Source organism: Pseudophryne corroboree, chromosome 9, assembly GCF_028390025.1.
Source record: "Pseudophryne corroboree isolate aPseCor3 chromosome 9, aPseCor3.hap2, whole genome shotgun sequence".
In the NCBI taxonomy this organism is placed as follows: Eukaryota; Metazoa; Chordata; class Amphibia; order Anura; family Myobatrachidae; genus Pseudophryne; species Pseudophryne corroboree.
This window is the reverse complement of record NC_086452.1, coordinates 430,550,204-430,570,043: the sequence shown is the minus strand read 5'-3', so window position 1 is coordinate 430,570,043 and position 19,840 is coordinate 430,550,204.

Sequence of the window (19,840 nt, the reverse complement as noted above, 5' to 3'; positions counted from 1 at the left end):
GGATAAGAAGGAATTCAAATGTATACTTCGCAATACCTCGAAGCTTGATTTACCACACGTACGGCACGATGATACATGACCCTCCAAACATGGACTCATACACACATGCTTCTACTTTCTCACTAGGTCATACCCTTTTCACACCTACTCCTCTCTTCTTCCTTACCCCACCATGGAAATCAATTAACCCCTGACTTACATTTTTCTCCTTAAATATTTTAGAAGGTGGCAGTTATTATTGACTGCCAAAGGGTGGACTGTCAAAGTCAGAAAAAAATGTCTCTATGCACACTGCCATATTTGCACCGCACACTGGTACATGCTGCGCATGCGTGCGCTTTCCCGTGACTGCGCATACCCGCAATAGCGTGCACTCGCAGGCGCGGTATGCGTATTTACGGTAGAGTTTATGTAGTCGTAGCGTGCGACCCATTCGTTACATATTTTCACAATTAATGTGGTTTATAGATCATGATCCCTTTGATAGTTTCTGAAAGTTTGGTTAATATAGAAGGTCCCTGTCTAAAGGAATCCCTCTTTGTATTGTACGAAGGGTCTAACAGGAATCATACAGCAGTGTTTGGTACCCATCGGAAGAGTATTTAATTAGCAATATTCCGGTGTTGGTTTGGAGCGTATTAATCGCTCGTGCGAATAGTTATGGACATAAGAAGTTTATGTCCATTTCTATTATTTACTCATACTCAGGTATGCGGCGGGAAACCTAGTTTCCCACCCACCTGAGCTGTTGGAAATCGTCACAGCCCACCTGTATGAATCACCCTATGACCTTTTGTTATGATGCAGGGCCGAATTCCTTCGGCCAATGGACAATGGGATTGTAGGGACTATGAGATTGCTTTGTGTGTGGGGCATAAATAGGCAGGCCGACCATATCCAACTTCACTCTCTCATCAACGGTTATCTGCTGATAGCCGGGAGCTGGATATCGAGGCGCATGCGATCATACCCTTTGTGCGTAAGTTTTCTCTCCGTAATCATTGTCTTTCTGTGAGCCAATTTCTCTCATCTCTCTCCATCTCTCTCTCTCTCTCTCTCTCTCTCCTCTTTTCTCTTATATCTCTCATAGTATTGTATTGTATTGCATTTAGGTCAGAGTAGTATTGTCTTTTTGTATTTGTTGTTTAGTTCTGTGGTTAGGAAGTCTCTGTTATATTGTAGTGTATCATTTGTACTGTTATCCCCTTTATACAAGTATATTAGATATAATACAGTTAATAGGCTTTGGACCCTAAACCAGTATCTGTGTATTTTCTATAGTGTTAAGTGTTCACTTGAGCGTCGGTAACGCTCAAGCAGCTTTGTAGTTAGTCAGGTTACACAAGGTTGCACTTACACCCTGTATTCACATTAAGGTATTCTGTGTATTTCATTGGTATAAGGTTTAGACATAAAGGTATAGCATTGTGAGCGTCTGCACCGCTGGTGACCTCCTCGTGGTCTCGAGCGTAAGCTACGCCATAGCAAATCATTACTCTAGTCATAGCCAATAACGTGTCCTGTGATCACTGGGCCGCGAGCGAACGTGATGCCCGAGCGTCTCGCCTACGGCTGAGCGATCGTTACGCAGATAGCGTACCCTTACGGTACTTCTTAAGCAAACAGCGTACAGTGTTCTTAGACTTCATAAAGGGTTGTTTATACGACAAAGGAATTTAGCATTGTCAGCGCGAACGGGTCCGGGAGCGGCCGCTACCCACGGCTCTGTCCCTGCGTCCTCCAGGCTGTGGAAAGGTAAGTGAAAGTTTTCTTTCACTATACCTTTCCAGCGATCGTCGGGAGGCTTGCACCTAACCCACCAGCTGTTGCTAGGTGGCAATCCTATTCCCTAGAACAAAGAGAGTTTGCAGGTCATAGATTCCTGCAAACTAGTGTTTGTACCTGCCTCCGCCTTCACTCCGGCACCTCTGTCCTGCCCCGCTTGCCCCTCAGTCTCTGTCTCTCTGTCCTGTCCGTCCATCGCTCTTCTCCCTCCTCTATCTCTTACATGGGTGTGGTATGAAAAGTCGACATTCAGAATGTTGACACCAGAATGTCAACAGGTTCTGTCAAAAGTCAGAATGTTGACATGGACTTTATGTTGGCAACCAATATGTAGCCATTCAATAATGTGGACATGGTTAAAATGTCAACATGTTCATAATGTTGGCATTTTACATTTTGACACCAGAATGTCGACATACAGCGTATTGCTTAGTTTAGCCTTACTCTAAACCTAACCCTAACCATAAAGATTAGACTAGGTATTCCCAACCTCGGTCCTCAAGACACACTAACAGTGTAGGTTTCAGCACAGACGGCTATATCAAAATAACTGAGGTACTAATTGTAACCTGTGCTCAAGCATGGATATCACGAAAACCAGGACTGTTAGCGTGCCTTGAGGACCGAGGTTGGGAATTCCTGGATAAGACTCTTACCTGAAAAAATCAGTGACAAGGCACATCAGAGCAATTTAATGCCTTAGGTAAGATTTTGGCTGGTGCCCCCTAGCACTGCCTCTAGTTCCGCCTCTAACCCAGCACCCATCTCCCAGCACAACACCTATCACCCAGTAGCCCAGATCACAGCAGCAGCCAGCAACACCCATCACCCCTCACCCAGCCAGTACATACCACCCCTCACAGCAGACCGCTCAGCACCCATCACTCATACTGTACATGCTGAGCTGACCGGAGATGGGCAACTAAGGTCCCCGGGCAGAGCGTCCTGGCCATGGAGGGTGGTCAGGGGACCCAACAGCCCACAGAGAGCTCCGGATTCTCTCTAGACCACTAGGGAGAAAGGCAAATGTATTTTATCTTTCAAATATATTTTTAAATAAACTGTACATATACAGTGCATCCGGAAAGTATTCACAGCGCTTCACTTTTTCCACATTTTATGTTACAGCCTTATTCCAAAATGGAATAAATTAATTTTTTTTCACTCCAAATTCTACACACAATACTGGAAGTATATGATGCGCTCTGTGCCTGTCTCCTTCTACATAGAAGTCTATGGGCGCATCCTCTAGTGTTAATCCCCTTGTGCCAGTGTCTCTCGGAGGCGGAGCTATATGTGATGTATGCTCTGATCCTCCATCTTGGAGTGTGAGTATAAGCGTGCAGAGCTGAGACCGGGAGCGGAGCTCAGTGACAGAGACTTACAGCGTTCCTTGCATGTATCGCAGCTCCGGAACTACAGCAGAGCCGGGCGCCACATCTTCTCTACAGCGGGAGTCAGACTGCATGGCTGTGCAGTCCTCCGTCCCTTACCACTGGGAGATAACTTATGCAGGGATACCGCAGCCACACAATCAGACTGATAAGTACCGCTACCACTGCTGTGTTACCTTGTATGATATAAGGGGCCCAATTACCTATATCAATAATGCAACAGAGCATACACTGCTGGACAATCCGGCATGCCCGACCGATTGATATTTTCGGGGTCAGTCGGCCACATACACACTGCAGTTATCTGGCCGATCCGCTGATATCGGGCGGATCAGTCAGATAATTGTAGCGTGTATGCCCAGCATAAGACTTGATACATCTCGCCTCCAATAATTGTCATTTTAGAAAAAGGGCAAGATAAATTACAGCTAGAAGGTGATTGGTTACTATAGGCAAGGTCTCAATCTGTCCTCAAAGTTTGGTACATCTCCCTCCCAGTGGCGTAACTACTGCCCCCGCAGCCCTCGCGGTGGCTTGGGGGCGAGGGGCTGCGGGGGCGCCACTGACTTTGCACAGATTGTAATGCGGACGAGCGTCCGCATGTCAATCTGCGGTCTCCTTCCCTCCGCTGCTGTGTTGGAGGGACACGGAGGGCACAGCGTGCGCCTCTCCCGTGTCCCTCCTGGCTCTCCGACCGGTCTAATAAAGGAAGTGTCGTTCGTGAGCTCTGATTGGCTCACGAACCTGCACTTCCTTTATTAGACCCGCCGGAGAGCCAGGAGGGACACGGGAGAGGCGCACGCTGTGCCCTCCGTGTCCCTCCAACACAAAGGAGCGGGGGGGGGGGGAGCAGGCACTGTGGGGGAATATCTGGCACTGGGGGCATATACCTGGCACTGTGGGGGAATATCTGGCACTGGGGGCATATACCTGGCACTGTGGGGGAATATCTGGCACTGGGGGGAGCAGGTACTGAGGGGGCATATGTGGCACTGTGGGGGAATATCTGGCACTGGGGGCATATACCTGGCAGTGTGGGGGAATATCTGGCACTGGGGGGAGCAGGCACTGAGGGGGCATATGTGGCACTGTGGGGGAATATCTGGCACTGGGGGCATATACCTGGCACTGTGGGGGAATATCTGGCACTGGGGGGAGCAGGCACTAAGGGGGCATATGTGGCACTGTGGGGAAATATCTGGCACTAGGAGCCTATACCTGGCACTGTGGGGGAATATCTGGCACTGGGGGCATATGTGGCACTGGGGGGGTATATTTGGCACTGGGGGCATGTACCTGGCACTGTGGGGGAATATCTGGCACTGGGGGCACATACCTGGCACTGTGGGGGAATATCTGGCACTGGGGGCATATGTGGCACTGGGAGCACGGCCCTAGCAACATGCACTACCCCCTAGCAATGAACATGACACCCAGTGCATGAAACCCCTGGCAACGAGCATGACACCCTCAGCATGAAAATCCCTGGCACCGTGCATGGAACCAAGAGCATGAAACCCCTGGCAACGAGCAGGTAATTTAAAAGTAATTAGAAGCCTTACTGTAGAACTTAATGTGTAATGGGCATTACGGTGTGTGGCATAATGTATCACGGACATTGCGGTGTGTGTCATAATGTGTCAGGCATTACGGTGTGTTGTATACTATATCACAGGCATTGTGGTATGTGGTATAATATCTCAGGATCATTGCGGTGTGTCATACTGTGTCACAGACATTGTATGTGCTATAATGTATCAGGGGCATTGCAGTGTGTAGCATAATGTATAACGGGGCATTGCGATTCCTGTCATAATGTGTCACAGGCATTACGGTGTGTGGCATAATGTGTCGGGGGCATTACAGTGTGTGCATATTGTGTCATGTGCATTATTGTGTGTGGCATAATGGCTAAGGCCATTGCAGTATGTGGCATAATGTATACTGGGCATTACTATAAGGAGGAAAAATGACAAATAATGTAAGGGGCATGAATCAGGATTATTTTTCTTTCCTGTGGTGGCTAACGTCTGGGCGTGCAGGTTGCAAAACTGGGGTATAAGGTAGTCTTTTCCTGCAATGCCACGCCCCTTTATGCGAAGCCATGCCCATTTCAACGAAGCCATGCCCCCTTTTTGGCACCTTTGACGCGCGCAGATTTGTCCCTTTATTAGAATTTTTTGGCTTGGGGGAGAAAAATTTCTAGTTACGCCACTGCTCCCTCCCAACACCTACGTTGCATTTTTGGGCTAACTGCCCCACCTTTCTTTCCTTCCTCCCTTCCATACACAACTTTGTTATTATATGTGTTATGAAACTGTTTAGTTAGATGATTAAACTTGTTTAGAACTATAATTGCACAAACTGTCTTATGCTGGGTACACACCTGAACGATGGATTGACCTGCCGATATGGTAAGTGCTCTCCACAAACGATATGTGAATGCACACTTACCAATCCGCTGCCCGACATACCTGGCTGCAGGAAACGGTAGTGATGTCATTGTGGGTGGTTCCTGCGACCGGCATATGGGCCGGTCGGTAGCCCGTAATACAGACAGAAGGCCCAATATATCTGCAATGGGTTCACTACGATATGCCGGCGGTCGGGCTCCCGGCGACCAGCATACCGGCGCCGGGAGCCAGACCGCCGGCTTACCGACAGTGTGGCGAGCGCAAATGAGCCCCTTGTGGGCTCGCTGCGCTCGCCACGCTACGGGCACGGTGACGCGCGCCACAATATTTTATTCTCCGTCCAGGGGGGTCGTGGACCCCCACGAGGGAGAATAAGTGTCGGTATGCCGGATGTCGGGATCCCGGCGCCGGTATACTGTGCGCCGGGATCCCGTCAGTCAGCATACTGAAGACCACCCATCTGCAATATATACTGGCATCTGCCCTTTCTACACAGCCACCGTGATATGTCTGTGAGCGACAGTGGACCTCATTCCGAGTTGTTCGCTCGCTAGCTGCTTTTAGCAGCCGTGCAAACGCTAAGCCGCCGCCCTCTGGGAGTGTATCTTAGCTTAGCAGAATAGCGAACGAAAGGATCGCAACATTCCTACAAAAAAAGAGTTTCAGAGTAGCTCCAGATCTACTCCTAGCTAGCGATCACTTCAGTCTGTTTAGTTCCTGTTTTAACGTCACAAACACGCCCTGCGTTCGGCCATCCACGCCTGCGTTTCCCCAGCCACGCCTGCGTTTTTATCCGACATGCCTGCGTTTTTTTTCACACACTCCCCGAAAACGGGCAGTTACCACCCAGAAACACCCACTCTGCGGCCAGCAGTGCGACTGAAAAGCGTTGCTAGACCTTGTGTGAAACTGCATCGGCTTTTGTGAAAGTACGTCACGCGTGCGCACTGCGTCGCATACGCATGCGCAGGAGTGCCACTTTTTTACCTAATCGCTGCGCTGCGGACGACAGCAGCTAGCGATCAACTCGGAATGAGGGCCATTGTTCACAGACATATCGGATGTACACATGAGCCACCGGCCGGGACAATATATTGTTCGCCAGCTATACGTACAACATATCACATCGTGTGAACCCAGTCTTACACACTATGGCTGTCATAATACAGTTCAATGCATTTATGCAAGAAACACAATAAAGAGCAAGATATACGGGATCGGTATGAAATACCTCCAATCAAAATGCCGACGGTCGAAATCCCGACACCAAATGACCGATGGTCAAAATCCTAACAAGGTCAAAATCCCGACATGGATAAAATACCAACATTTAAAATACCGACAAGGTCAAAATACCGACATGCAAAATGCCGACAGGTCAAAATACCGACATGCGGTTTTTGTTGGGTTTTTGTGTGTATGTCGACATAAGTCAACATGGACACCATATAAAGTGTACCGCGTCCCCTCGCATGGCTCGCTGCGCTCGCCATGCTTCGGGCACGGTGCTTCGCTGCGCTCGGCACACTATTATATTCCCCCTCCAGGTCCACTGGGATGGTAAAGTATGAATAAGTCGGTTTCAATGAAAAAAATCATGAAAAAATCATGTCGGTATTTTGACCTGTCGGCATTTTACATGTCGGTATTTTGGCCTTGTCTGTATTTTAAATGTCGGTATTTTGTCCATGTCGGGATTTTGACCTTGTTGGGATTTTGACCATCGGTAAATTGGTGTCGGGATTTTGAACGTCAGGATTTTGATTGGAGGTAAACTGACTGCATCCCAGATATACAGTAAGTGTATATATATATATTCCATCTGATTAAATAGCACGGAAATACCTTACTTGGACAATTCAAAAACCATCTATTTCACCTACAAATGCTTGCATCTGTATTATTGTAATTTTGTTTTTTAAGCACAGCTGCACCAATGCAATTATACCTGCAAACACTTAAAACATCTAACATAGGGGGTAATTCCAAGTTGATCGCAGCAGGAAATTTTTTAGCAGTTGGGCAAAACCATGGCCCTCATTCCGAGTTGTTCGCCCGCAAGCTGCTTTTAGCAGCTTTGCACACGCTAAGCCGCCGCCTACTGGGAGTGAATCTTAGCTTATCAAAATTGCGAACGAAAGATTAGCAATATTGCGAAAAGACTTCTCTGTGCAGTTTCTGAGTAGCTCGAGAATTACTCTTCCAGCGCGATCAGTTCAGTGCTTGTCGTTCCTGGTTTGACGTCACAAACACACCCAGCGTTCGCCCAGACACTCCTCCGTTTCTCCAGCCACTCCCGCGTTTTTCCCAGAAAAGGCAGCGTTTTTTCCCACACTCCCATAAAACGGCCAGTTTCCGCCCAGAAACACCCACTTCCTGTCAATCACACTACGATCACCAGAACGAAAAAAAAACCTCGTAATGTCGTGAGTAAAATACCTAACTGCATAGCAAATTTACTTGGCGCAGTCGCACTGCGGACATTGCGCATGCGCATTAGCGACTAATCGCTCCGTTGCGAGAAAAAAATAACGAGCGAACAACTCGGAATGACCCCCCATGTGCACTGCAGGGGAGGCAGATATAACATGTGCAGAGAGAGTTAGATTTGGGTGTGGTGTGTTCAATCTGCAATCTAATTTGCAGTGTAAAAATAAAGCAGCCAGTATTTACCCTGCACAGAAACAAAATAACCCACCCAAATCTAACTCTCTCTGCACATGTTATATCTGCCCCCCCTGCAGTGCACATGGTTTTGCCCAACTGCTCCTGCTGCGATCAACTTGGAATTACCCCCATAATTACCATTGCTTCTTAAACCTCTCACAATCCTTTCATTTCTTACACTCCAGATACATTTCTGCACCCACTTTATCTACACTTTTGACTCATTTCATACGAAATCTACACCCATTAAGCCTACACTGCTTTTCTCACCTGCATTTCTGCAATTCTTCTGCTCGGATTCCCTTACACTCTCCTCTCCTACTTCCACTTTCCCTCAACCTATTTACCTACTTAACACTATGTCAAGGCTTTCTTATACTCCCCACATCACTCAGTGTCTACCTAATAAAGTATCTTTATCCTTCCCCCCTAGTCTCCTACACCTCCTCCTCTCTCTCCTCCTCTGTCTCCCCTCCATCCCTCTGTTTCCTTCCCCCTCCTTTCCTGTTACCCCACTTTCATTCACCTCTGCCCCATGGTCCTTCTACCCCACAACTCAGCCCTGCTCCCTCTCTCCCTTCCCTGTCACCTCCCCACACCCCCATCCACATCACACTGACCTCCCTCCCTGCCCACCTCCTGCAGTTTCCCCTCCTAGCTCAGGCACCCGCACCATTACCACTCTCTCATCATCCCTGCCCTCAAAGTTAATCTCACCTCATCGCTACAGCAACCCTGATAATCTCATTCACATCTCTCCCACAAACTCATACCCCCTATCCTGTGCCCTCTGGAATGCCAGATCTGTTTGTAACAAACTGGTCCCCACTCATGACCTTTTCATTTAAAACTCCATACACCTACTAGCCATTACTGAAACTTGGATTACGCCCTCTGACACTACTTCTCCTGCTGCTCTCTCTGCTGGGGGCCTCACATTCACACACACACTCCGACCTGGGGGTCACCATGGGGGTGGTGTTGGGGTCCTTTTACCTTCTAGTTACTCCTACCAACTCATACCACCATAACCATCCCTTACATTCTCTACATTTGAGGTCCATACTATACGCCTCTTCCAACCAGTACATCTTAGAGTAGTTGTCATTTACCGCCCCCCTGACACTGCTTCCAAATTCATCGACAACTTTGCTTCCTGGCTTCCTCACTTCCTCTCTTCTGACATTCCCTCCATTATCCTAGGGGATTTCAACATCCCCACACAATCCCCTGCCTCTAAACTCCTTAACCTCACCTCTTCACTTGGTCTCTCCCAGTGGACCTCCTCACCCTCCCATGTGAATGGGAGCTTACTGGATCTGGTCTTCACTCACCGCTGTGATACTTCTGATTTTTCTAACTCCACATCTCCCCTCTCTGACCACCACTTGCTCTCCTTTAACCTATCTCTCTCGACTTCCCCATCTCTACCTCCTAAGGCTACCATCACTAAGCGTAAAATTTAAGCTATTGACACCACATTCCTTTCCTCCTTGTTTGACTCACTTCTCTCTCATATTCTCTCTCTCTCTCATGCCCTGAACAAGCCACTTCCACATACAATGCATCCCTTACTTCTGCTCTTGACTCTGTTGCTCCACCAACCACTATTCACCCTCAAAAATTAACACCTCAACCATGGCACACCAAATGCACCAGATACTGTATCTGCAAAAATGCTCACGTACTGCTGAGCGACACTGGAAGAAATCACGTTCTAAGGCAGACTTCCTCCATTTCAAACTTATGCTCTCATCCTTTAGTGCTGCCCTTTCTCTTGCTAAACAGTCATACTTCAAGAACCTCATCTCCTACCAGTCTTCCAACCCCCGGCGCCTCTTTACCACTCTCAACTCACTCCTCTGCCCACCTCGTCTCCCTTCCTCACTCTCTGCTCTTGACTTTGCCACTTACTTCACATCCAAAATTGACTCCATACGTCACATCACACCAGACCATCAGTAACCAGCCTTCTCCCATCCCTTACCAACCCTCCCCATCCCTCGCACCAACTCTGACATCTTTCTCCCATGCATCTGGAGAGGAAGTCATGGCCCTCATTCGTTCCTGTCCCCTCACCACCTTCCCACTTAACCCTATCCCCTCCCGCCTTCTCCGCTACCTCTCTCCTTCTGCTTGTTCCCATCTTTCCCACCTTCTCAATCTTTCCCTCTCATCAGGCACTGTCCCCTCTGCCTTCAAGCATGCACTCATCTCTCCTATTCTTAAAAAACCTACCCTTGATCCAAACACTCTCTCCAACTACCGACCCATCTCTCTCCTCCCTTTTGCCTCCAAACTCCTTGAGCGTATTGTCTACAACTACCTTACTTCCTTTCTTTCCTCACACTCACTGCTTGACACATTCCAGTCTGGCTTCCGTCCTCTCCACTCCACTGAAACTGCCCTTACAAAAGTATGCAATGACCTCCATGCTGCTAAATCTAAGGAACACTACTCTCTACTTATTATACTGGATCTCTCTGCTGCTTTTGACACTGTGGACCATCCTCTCCTACTGCAAATCCTTCACTCCATTGGTCTGCATGACACTGCCCTTTCTTGGCTGTCCTCCTACCTTTCTGACCGTTCATTCTCTGTCTCCTCTTATGACTCTACCTCCCCCTCACTTCCACTAACTGTAGAGGTGCCCCAAGGTTCTGTCCTTGGTCCTCTACCCTTCTCTCTCTACATGTCCTCACTAGGTAAGCTCATTAGTTCTTTTGGTTTCCAATGTCATCTCTATGCTGATGACACTCAAATCTATCTTTCCTCTCCAGACCTCTACCCTGCTCTCCTCACTCGTATCTCCAACTGTCTCTCTGCTACCTCTTCCTGGATGTCCCAGCGCTTTCTTAAACTTAACATGTCTAAGACCGAGCTGATCATCTTCCCTCCCTCCCTCCCGCATAACCCCACCTCCTACAATCTCATTATCTATTGATGGCACTACTATCTCCTCTAGCCCCCAAGTGCGCTGTCTTGGAGTAATCCTTGACTCCTCCCTCTCCTTCAAACCACACATTCAGCACCTCTCACATACCTGCTGTTTTCATCTAAAAAATATTTCCAGGATCAGACCCTTTCTGACCCAGGATGCTACTAAGACACTTATCCACTCACTGGTCATCTCCAGACTGGACTACTGTAATCTGCTCCTGATTGGCATTCCTGACAGATACCTCTCTCCACTCCAATCTATCCTCAATGCTGCTGCCCGGCTCATCTTCCTCACCAAATGCACTACGTCCACCTCTCCTCTCTTACTAGACCTTCACTGGCTCCCCTTCCCTTTCAGAATCCATTTCAAGCTTCTCACACTCGCTTACAAAGCCCTCACCCACTCCTCTCCCATCTACATCTCTGACCTTATCTCCCTTTACACTCCCACCCGTCCTCTTCGCTCTGCTAATGCACGCCGACTCTCCTGCCTACGGATTACTTCCTCCCACTCCTACCTCCAAGATTTTTCACGTGCTGCACCACTTCTCTGGAATTCCCTACCTCTCCCCCTCAGACTCTCCACCTCTCTACAAAACTTCAAACGGCTCTCAAGACCCACTTCTTCCCCAAACCCAGCCAAATCTCATCCTAAACCTCTGTTCCACGCTCTCTATGTACCCCATCTGTCTCACCCCTGTCTGTCTACCCTCCCCTTTAGAATGTAAGCTCTCACGAGCAGGGCCCTCTTCCCTCGTGTGCTTATCCTTTTCTTACTTTAATAATCTTCAACTGCACCAAATCCAGCAGTCTCCTGCCACCTGATACTTATTCCAGTGTCATCTGCTGCTGTAGCTATGTTTATTTACCCTGTACTTGTCCTATATTGTCATCAACTGTAAGTTGCTGTTTTCCTGCTTGTTTGTTTATGTACTCTGTAATTGGGTGCTGCGGAACCCTTGTGGCGCCATATAAATAAAGGATAATAATATATATATTATATATACCTCTGTATATATATTCCTACCTCTGTCTGTCTGTCTTTGCCCAGTTTTGTTCTATAATTGTTGTTCTAATTGTAAAGCGCAACGGAATATGCTGCGCTATATAAGAAACTGCTAATAAATAATAATATATATATACAGTATATATAGATATAGATATACACACACACACACACACACACACACACACACACACACACACACACACACACACACACACACACACACACATATATAGTATATACTGTATATATAAGCTATTAAATAGTAGCAAACATAAACCTCAAAGCTCATATTGTTGTTTCTTTCCTTCTCTCTTCTTTAGCCCTAAACTGCTGTTCATCCCTTTGCTATCTTCTGCTTGGCCTGAAGCTAACAGAGCTGGGTCAGGTAATAATGGGATCCTTCTGTTGCTCCTGCAGCAGGACGGCTTGTACCTCTTATTTGCATTTTCAATCAGAAGCTGGGCCCTTCTTTCAAACTGCCGAAAACATAAAGGGGAGCCCTGGAGGAAAGCTGCAGGAGTCCTCTTCTTCTACTGTGTTCATTCATCTGCAGGGAAAGCTCTGGCCCTGTCGCCAACAGAGGACAAAACGATGATCTAAACAGTTTATAGAAGTGCATTATTTAGAAGATCTGAGAGTGATTTCTGTAAAGACCAGCAGCTGCCACATGACAGCTACAACAACGCCTGCTGATTGGGCTGCTGCGCAGTATTTGGTATGTTTATATGCTTTGCATCATTTCCAGGTTCCGTTTTCTGGAATGTGATCACTGCAATGAGATGAATGGTACCTTTAGTGGCGTTCTTTGCTGTATGGGTGTTTCATCTCAAGGCACCTTTCTAGTTTACAGAGATATCCTATGGGTGAAGAATAGGCTTGGTGGACCAGCCAGACGTACCAAAGCAAACCAAAGCGTTTTGTGGTACCTTCTCTGACACTGGCCCTCATTCCGATTTGTTCGCTCGCTAGCTGCTTTTAGCAGCATTGCACACGCTAAGCCGCCGCCCTCTGGGAGTGAATCTTAGCTTTGCAGAATTGCGAACGAAAGATTAGCAGAATTGCGAATAGAAATTTCTTTGCAGTTTCTGAGTAGCTCGAGACTTACTCTGCCAGTGCGATCAGTTCAGTCAGTTTCGTTCCTGGTTTGACGTCACAAACACACCCAGCGTTCGCCCAGACACTCCCCCGTTTCTCCAGCCACTCCCGCGTTTTTCCCAGAAACGGCAGCGTTTTTCCGCATACACCCATAAAACGGCCAATTTCTGCCCAGAAACACCCACTTCCTGTCAATCACACTCCGATCACCAGAACAATGAAAAATCCTCGTTATGCCGTGAGTAAAATACCTAACTTTTGAGTAAAATAACTAAGCGCATGCGCTCTGCGAACCTTGCGCATGCGCAGTAAGCGACTAATCGCAATATAGCGAAACTCGGCAACGAGCAAACAACTCGGAATGAGGGCCACTGCCGGCTAAAAACCCAAAAAGTTAGAAGGTTGGTGAGGCCCTGCTTGTACAGTCTGCATTCATTCTGAAAATCAAGATCAAGCGATCGTTTGCCCTTCAGTGCACAGATTGACAGACAGTGGCCAGAGCCTGGGGATAGAGATTATTTTGTCATTTTATCATAATTGTTGACGGTGTACAATAACAACTACTTAAAACTGTGTTATACTGTAGGCCTGGAAATGTCAGAATTTGAAAAGGAGTTTGGGGAGAAAATGCCTGATCTGGAGGTACTCAGAGACTATGGGGGAGATGTACTAAGCAGTGATAAAAGTGAAGAAGTGAGCCCATACTTGCCTACTCTCCCGGAATGGCCGGGAGGCTCCCGAAAATCGGGTGACCCTCCCGGCCCCACGGAAGAGCAGGCAAGTCTACCGGTTTTTCAAGTTCCCCCTGCCCGGCCACCCACTTTGAGAGTAAAGTGGGCGGTCCGGACTTGTTGAATCGCGTCATCATAGCCACGCCCCCTGCTGTAAAATGCCGGTTATCGCGGCATTACAGAGCGGGGGGCGTGGTTTAAACGTGTAAATCTATAACCCCGCCCTCGTTCCGCCTCCTCCCCTCCTCCTCTCCGCCCCGTTCCGCCTCCTCCCCGCCCCCTCCTCTCGACATTGCCCAGCCCAGCCCCTCCACTGAGCCGTCCTGGCAGCTCTCTCCCGGAGAGAGCTGCCAGAAGGTAGGTAAGTATGAGTGAGCCAGTGGAGAAGCTGCTCTGTATACTTTTATAGTATGCAAATTATAACTGTTACGTCAATGCTGATTGGCTGCCATGGGCAACTTTTCCACTGGCTCACTTCTCCACTTTCATCACTGCTTAGTACTTCTTCCTCTAAGGGGTCTATTTACTAAGCCTTGGAGAGAGATAAAGTGGACATAGATAAAGTGACAGCTCCTTACTGCCATGTTACAGGCTGTGGCGGGATGTACTAAGATGTTACACTGCGCTGAGCTGCATTGCGCTGCGCTAATACCTGTCTTTCCGCTCCGAAGCTCCCACCCTCTGCTTCCTCCTCCCCCGAACCAGAGCAGCCGCCTCCCCCCTTCCAGCGAGGACACCCAGGAGAAAACATCCCCTTCCCCCATCTCCTCCTCCCTTCACAGCCTCCACTTTTCCCGCCCGCACAGCAACACCAGAGCCGCACACACTCTCCCCGCACGGCGCTGGCTGCAGGCGGCAGTGAGTGAGCGAATAACACCGCTGCCTGCCTATGTACTGTATGGAAAGAATGACAGCGTCTGGAGGCAGAGAGGATTCTAACATGCTTTGGAGCGGTAAGATAGCTATTAGTGTAGCGCAATGCAGCTCACCACAGCGTAACATCTTAGTACATCCTGCCCTGTGTTTGAAAAATGACAGGAACTGGTTGCTTGGGATTTTAACTTTATGCATTTATACACATGACACACATAATGCCCCTTACACATGAGCCGAACACTACTGCACAACCAACCCACCTGCACACGGCAGTCATATGGCTGCTAACACTGTGACCTCTGCCCCTGCTTGGATACAGATGTGTCCTCATACATCTTGCCTCAATACGCCAGTCAGCTGACAGCTCTCCTATTGTCGGGAGCATTTTTTTATTAAAAAATGCATCTTATTTGCATTACTATGTGACTAAAATAGACAAGCAGCTTCTGTTGATTAAAATGATATGTGGCATGCCTATATTCTGTGTGCGACTGTGGCTGTATCTGTATATGAAATGCTGCGGTACAGTGATTTCCAGGAATACACTGTAATTTAGCATTTCGTATGCAGGTACAGCCATAGTCACACACAGAATACAGGGGTGGTATTCATGTGACCGGCGGTCAGCAGACCGATGATCACATGACCTACCCCAAAATCCCGCCCCCTCACTATCCCGATAGTCGGCATGCCGACCAACAGGGACTATTTCCACTTGTGGGTGTCCACGACACCCACAGAGTGGGAATAGAACCTGTGGCGACCGCAGGTTCTATTCCTGCAGCGTGGCGAGTGCAGCGAGCCCGCAAGGGGCTTGCTGCACTCGCCCCTCCCCGCCGGGATCCCGGTGTCGGTATGCTGCCGGGAACCAGGCGTCGGTGTGTTGACCGGCGGTCAGGAGACCATCGGTCAGTCATACCACATCCGAATATAGGCATGTCGCATATCATTTTAATCAGCAGAAGCTGCATGTGCCCCAAGGCATTCCAAATGTCCTAGGCCAGAGGTTCTCAAACTCGGTCCTCGGGGGCTCACACAGTGCATGTTTTGCAGGTAACCCAGCAGGTGCACAGGTGTATTAATTACTCACTGACACATTTTAAAAGGTCCACAGGTGGAGCTAATTATTTCACTTGCGATTCTGTGAGGAGACCTGCAAAACATGCACTGTGTGCGTGTGGGCCCCCGAGGACCGAGTTTGAGAACCTCTGCCCTAGGCATTTGTCTAGTTTGCCTATGCCTAGGGCCTGCTCTGCTATTACCTCTTTGTGTTTCTATACCCAGTCTTGTTCTAGTAATGTATTTGATCCCAGTTGGACAGCACAACTTGCTTGGTTGGTTGGTTTGCTGGTGCTATAGAAATGTTAATAATAGTAATGAATAGTATTGGGTTTGTTATTGTAACTGTATTTTTAGGACATACTGTAGGGTCATTATTATAGAGAGAGGAGACATGAGTTATTGCTGTGCCAGCACAGAATTTTGGCCAGCGTTAAGCTTGTTTTGGCCTGTAATTCTCAGTGGGTGAATCTTGGGTGGGACCGGATGGACATTTTGCTGGATTGCCAGGTATTAAACCTGTGTCCCAAATGTCTGCCTTATCAGATTTCCTACAATTGCCTTTGGAAAGTATTAGCAGAGGTGACTGTCTTAATTATTTCCACACATATTCAATTTGTTCTCTCATTTGTTCACAGACTTTGGTAGAATTATAGCACACATGCTACAGATACAAAGTAATTCATATTATTATTTTAAAATCAACCTGTCATCAAAATAGATCATGTAACATATTTTCAAGGTATTTCAATTTCATCTCTACCAAAGCGCAAAAATAGGGCCCCGTAAAAAAAATAAAAAAAATCTAAACTAAAGACAGATTTTGGCACATCTTACACTTTCCTCATCTAAAGTTTATACCTTCTGCATGCAGTCGTGGGGGTAAGAGAATACATACAAGTTACTCTCGTTGCACATCAAGCTGAACAAGCGCGCTTTTCATAACAAGCGCAGTTTCCTATGTACATTTAAGCTGTGCCTCAAAACATGCGTGTTGTAAACTGCTACTTTTTTTTAATTTGAATAATGCGTTGTGCGGGGGAATTGTCTTTTATTATTAACAGTGCAGAATAAAACACAAACCACTAGTTCTGAGCTGGAGCAGAATTCTAGTCCATTAGCAGAGTGGGAAAGGCTGTTCACAATGGCTATTGTGACATTCACGGGACCAGGCATGGAAGGGGGTGTGGCCAAATCTAGAACCATGCCCCCTCCAGAGAAAAAAAAGTAAAATACTATGAGCTGCAAAAGGGGACTTAGTAGCTGGTCCGGGCCCCTCCAACAGACCAGAGCCCAGATGATACCTGCCTCCCACAGCAAGAAGCGCCACTTAAAATGCCCCTGCCCCACCACTTTTTTCATTCACAGTAGCAAATCTCTGAGGGCAGGATGTACTAAAGTCTAAGATGTGGTAAAAACCCTGAAAATCCCATTTATAGGGGTTTTACCGCATTTCCATATGCACCAAGCTGCAGAATGAGATGCATTACAGAGCTTGGAGCTGATGGGTAGCGCCATCTTTGGGTGGCGTTACCCAAATATGGGCTTCTTTTTGCAATTTACCCTGAGAGGGATTCCCAGCACCCCTGGCTACTCCTAGGTCCTAAACCCAGACGTCCCAACATCGCAAAAGACAGCTCTTATTGGAAGAGCTGTTCTCAGGGCCGGCGACAGGGGTGGTCAAATGGGACACCTGTACCTGGCCCCAAGGATCAAAGGGGCCCCAAAGATATACCACTGCCCGGCAGGGATGTGAGCCATCTTGTCCAAATAGGGCAGCGAGCTGTAGGTGGTGTGGTCGCTGCCTCAGAGTGGCCAGAGTCTCTCACACACAGTGACTGTACGGCATCGGCAGTGTGTACTCGCTCTTCAGGGTCCAGCTCTGTTGCAGGGAGTTATGGGTCATGGCAGCAGCTCCACTGGCCAAAATTCCTGTGCCCTGCGCCGCCCTCTGCTGGTGGGGTAAGAGAGCCGCATGGTACCTGCTGTGTGGTGTTCGGGTCTGTATACTGGGGAGTGCAGCGTAGGTGAGTCTCTCCCCGGGGTAAGAGTGGATTGGTGAGGAGATAAAGGGTTTTGGGATAGGGTGGGGGAGCTGGGAATGCAGCATGGAGTCATTGGGAAGAGACAATATAATATTAGACCCGAAATGGACCCTTACGGACAGAGGTAAAGTACCAGCCAACCAGCTCCTAACTGTCATTTTTCAAACCCAGCCTGTAATATGGCAGTTAGGAGCTGATTGTCTGGTACTTATCTCCTGCCAAGGCTTAGTACATTGGGGTTCATTCCGAGTTGATCGCTAGCTGAATTTGTTCGCAGCACAGCGATCAGGCTAAAAATCGGCAGTTCTGCGCCATGCGTATGTGGCGCAATGCGCACGCGCGACGTACAGGCTCAATGAACGATGCAGTTTTGCACAGGGTCTAGCGAAGCATTTCAGTCGCACTGGTTGCCGCAGAGTGATTGACATGAAGTGGGCGTTTCTGGGTGGCAACTGACTGTTTTCAGGGAGTGTGCGGAAAAATGCAGGCATGCCAGGGAAAACACAGGCGTGCCTGGGCGAACGCTAGGCGGGTGTGTGACGTCAAATCCGGAACTGAACAGTCTGAAGTGATCGCAAGCGCTGAGTAGGTTTTGAGCTACTCTGAAACTACACAAAAAAAATTTGTAGCCGCTCTGCGATACAACCGTTCGCACTTCTGCTAAGCTAAAATACACTCCCAGTGGGCGGCGGCATAGCGTTTGCACGGCTGCTAAAACTAGCTAGCGAGCGATCAACTCAGAATGACCCCCATAGACCCCAAAGTCATTCCCTCTTTTAAAATACCTCAAAAACATAAATCGAGACAAGAAATCACCTTATTAGCTTAGAAATCCATAGCTGCCAACTGTCCAGTCTGAGCCACAGCTGGTTATTTGTTTAATTTTCACCGACCTTTTTCACTGAAGTTTTCCGTTTCAGACCATCAGGGTCTGACTGCTCACACCAATAAGAAGCCACAAAGGTGGAACCAGCAGCTTTTTATTTTTGTAAACATTGGATAGGCAGAGAAAACAGAGAAAAGTAGGAATAAACTGAAGAACATGCTGTAGGTTTTAGAAGCATAATAAAGTGAATTACGAGTATGGGGGAGTGTTTAGTTATATTACAGGACTTCTAATATGATGTAATTGTAGACCATGGCTAGCTATACAGAATCAATATATTACACTGTAGCTGCACTGGTACTTGGACCAGTGTTTTTTTAATATCTTTATTGGTGACATTGCAAATGGTATTGAAGGGAAAGTATGCCTTTTTGCAGATGACACAAAGGTATGCAGCAGTAGAGTAGACACACCAGGGCCAATATTTACTAAAAAATCGAGTTTGCCCGATTTGAGTTTTTTTTTCTAAGTCCCAATCCGGGTATTCACTAAGCACCAATCTCGGCAGTGTTTGGACTATTCGTAATGGTTTGAATGACAACGTTCACAAATACGAATGAATAGACCATCGGTCAAACACGGCTGTTATTTCATACAATACGGGCATTCACTATTCATTTGTATTTGGGTGTTAGTTTCTGAGTGCTCAAGTGCGGGTCTGTTTTTTTTCGATTCGTTAAAAAAAGCAGCAATAAAATAGACCTGGTTTTTCCAGTCGAGTTTGGATAACCATGCACGGATCAGTGAGATCTGTGCATGGTTATCTATGGGAAAGGGTCTGTTTAGTGTTAAATCTGAAAAAAAATTGCGTGGGGTCCCCCCTCCTAAGCATAACCAGCCTCAGGCTCTTTGAGCCGGTCCTGGTTGAAAAAATATGGAGAAAAAAATGACAGGGGTTCCCCCATATTTAATCAACCAGCACCGGGCTCTGCGCCTGGT